This window comes from Cynara cardunculus, assembly GCF_001531365.2.
Source record: "Cynara cardunculus var. scolymus isolate 2C chromosome LG 12, CcrdV1, whole genome shotgun sequence".
Lineage (NCBI taxonomy): Eukaryota > Viridiplantae > Streptophyta > Magnoliopsida > Asterales > Asteraceae > Cynara > Cynara cardunculus.
Genome location: NC_037539.1, coordinates 14,258,314 through 14,261,831, shown reverse-complemented (window position 1 = coordinate 14,261,831; position 3,518 = coordinate 14,258,314).

Here is a 3,518-nt window from a genome sequence, read left to right as displayed (position 1 = left end):
TATAGTTGAGCATATAAGAAAATAATTCATATTTTCCCTTTTCCTTTACTATCATTATAATCTACATGTCATGCAACACATATTTAAAAACACAAAATGAGGGTTAGACCAATAGGTCTAGTGAGATTCCCTTTTTCCATGTAGTTGCAGGGTGAAGATCATCAAAACATTATTCAAATAAAATCATTTCCCATAATGAAGTATAAATGACAATATGTTTGTGTCCACCGGATCTCTGGTTCTAAAGACCAGACTTAGAAAATATTTCAACAAACAAGAGGACCAGAGCTCCTCTCGTTCCTCTACCAGAGCTTCTTACTTGGGTAAAATTTTTAAAACATTCATAGAACAATCTTAAAGATAATAAAATAGCTTTTCCAAAGATAATAACTGTGATAACTAGATCCTGGTTATTACCCAAGGTAATTATTGTGTGAATTAATTGTTTATATGAATATATGCTTACGTGGATTAAAAGCATGAGTAGGTGTACTTTGGGCATGGATATTATATGTGCAATATAATATGTATATATATGTGTGTTATATGTGTATACATAATCTATGTGCATGGATTGGGTATGAGTGTATGCATGCATAAGGGGCTATGAATAGGCATGCATAAAAGGGGCTATTAAACGGCCCTTTTTTTTTTTTATAGAAAGAGATATAAATAAGTAGTGAGGTTTTCAAATAAACCTCTTGGCTATTTTTAAAAGAGAACCAGAGTAAGATTTGAGAGTGGTCTTGACCGGATTATTCCTTGGATTGAAGATCAAATTGATTTCAAGTGTGTGGTTTCAAAAAAAGATTTAAGGTGAGTGGTTTAAACTGCTTTTAAACTGTTTATAGTTGTATAATTGATTGTATAGCTTTTTCATCTGATTTGAAAGATAACCATTGAGGTGTTGTCCGGATTAGACTTAAAACCGGCCAAGAGTTAGGCGGTTTAGTCTTAAACCGGACAAGGGTTGGGCGATTTAAGCCCTAAACCAGATAAGACTTGAGCGGATTATAGATAAATCGCTTAGTGAAGTTGTCCGGATAAACTTAAATCGGACAAGAGTCGAGCGATTTAGTCTTAAACCGGACAATACTTGAGTGATTTATGAATATTGAGTTTATGTTAAATATTTTGAACGAAGAAGTAGGAATACGACTAAATGGTGACCGGTTTATTTTAAATCGGACAAAACCTTGAATTATGAGTTGTCCGGATTGGTAAATCAGACAAGCTATGTGAAGTATTGTCCGGATTTGTTATCCGGACAAGATTGACCGGATTAATGGTAAATCAGACAAGCCTTGGGCGATTTGTTGTCCGGATTTGGTAAATCGGCCAAGACTTGACCGGAGATGAAGTCCGGCCAAGCCTATTTTAACCGGATTTGCATTTTGACTTATTCATGGTTTATATATAATTATTCTTATATATAAAAGGGGAATTTTGAAAAATATGATTTTTGAACTGATAATAATTCCATTGACTGCGGTCTAATTCTATATGGAATTGTTTTGTGAAATATTTTGATGAGGAAATAAGGGTGGCATATCAAGGAGAGGTGTACCCTGGGATAAGGGTGGCATATCAAGGAGAGGTGTACCATGGGATAAGGGTGGTATATCAAGGAGAGGTGTACATTTGGATATAAGGGTGGCAATTGTATATGTGTGATATATAATATAACTCTTACTATCATATCCCTTAAGATTACCGTGGTCTGGAATCTTTATTTCTTTGTGATTTAAAGATTTAGGATCAGGGTTCTTATTGGAAATCATAGTCTGAATGTTATAGAGAAGGGGATAACAGGTTTGGCCTGAAGCTTTGTATAAACCTTGTTTGAATGAAAAGGTTTAAAAGTGGCACTATATTAATTTGGTTAATATAACCTGTCTGGAATTGATGTATTATTTATAAACAAAGATTATTGGTTTGAAAGGTGAAAGGTATTGATATTGTGTTCTCACTTGTTCATATATTTGTTATATATATGAAAAGTTGTTTTATTTAAAAAGTTTGGTGATTATCACCATGCAATGACATAAATAGGGTAACTCAGTAGACCTTTCGGTCTAACCCTCGTTTTGTGATTTCAAATATGTATTGCAGGAAGTGCTGATGGTAAGGGAAAGGGAAAAATATAATAATTTCTCTATATGTTTATTTACATGAAGATTGGCTGATGATTTGTATAGTTTTGGCAAATGTAACTGATTAGTGCAAAAATTGTATTTTGAATTTTTGGACCATGTATTTGTTTTGGTAGATTCTTGTACTAAGGGACCTTTGTAGTATACAAACATGTATTTCTTGTATATGAAGTATATGTTACACGCAATGTGTAGAATAGGTTGTTACAATAACATATTTTGAAAAGGATTTCATATGACCAGAGCTCTGGTTCTACTAGCCAGAGCTTCTGGCTCAAAATGCAAGACCAACCAGAGCTTCTAGTTCAACCCGCGTAGGCCAACCAGAGCCCCTCTGGTCTGTCTGTTCTTGTAAGAAAATTCCTAAGTATAAAACCTTTTGAAAACTCTTTTAAAGTATAAATTGACACAGAGCTCTTATCTATAGATACAGAGCCTCTGGTTTAACTAAAATATTTTAGCAAAGACTTGCATAATTCTCAGATCAACGTCCAGAACCCTCTGGTTCTATTATGATAACCAACCATAACCCCTCTGGTTCCTTTCAAGGAACAACCAGAGCCTCTATGGTTCCTCTTAAATCAAACACTTGTTCCAAAATAGAGTTTATCCAAAACCATTGGCCATAGGCCAAGTTTTCCCCTTCTTAATAACATCAATACTATCATTTCTAATAAGAGCAACATCTCTGAGTCTCAAATCACAAAGAAGTAAATACTCAAATCTCTTGCAATCGTAAGAGACATAACAGCAAGACCTATAATAACCACACACAATTGTCATCCTTATATCCAAAGGTACACCTCTCCTTGATATGTCACCCTTATAGCCGAAGGTACACCTCTCTTTGATATGCCACCATTATCCCATGGTACACCTCTCTTTGATATGTCACCCTTATTTCCTCATCAAAATCTACCGATTAGTTCCAAACGAAGACAGACCGAAGTCACAACCATCTTGATGAAACAACCTCCATAGTTTTATCCACAAAATCTATAGATTAATCTCAAACGAAGACAGACCAAAGTCACAACCGTCTTGATGAGATGTCTTCTATAGTTTTCAACCAATAATGGTTTCAAAATAGTTTTATCATCAAAAACCTTCAAATTCAAGAACAATATGTTCTTTCAATGATTACCAAAACATCAAATCCCCTTTAAATCCTCTGTTGATCCTCTCTCTCAGTGATTTGATGATAATCCCTTTTATCTATAGATGTAATTTTGTTTCTGTATATTCAGTTACAGCGATCAGACACTGAGTATGTTTAGTGATTGCTGAAGAACTTGCTTTGTAAATCTCAGAGACACAATACTTCAAGAAGACAACACTCACACCAAAGAACCTTCAGCGAATGTC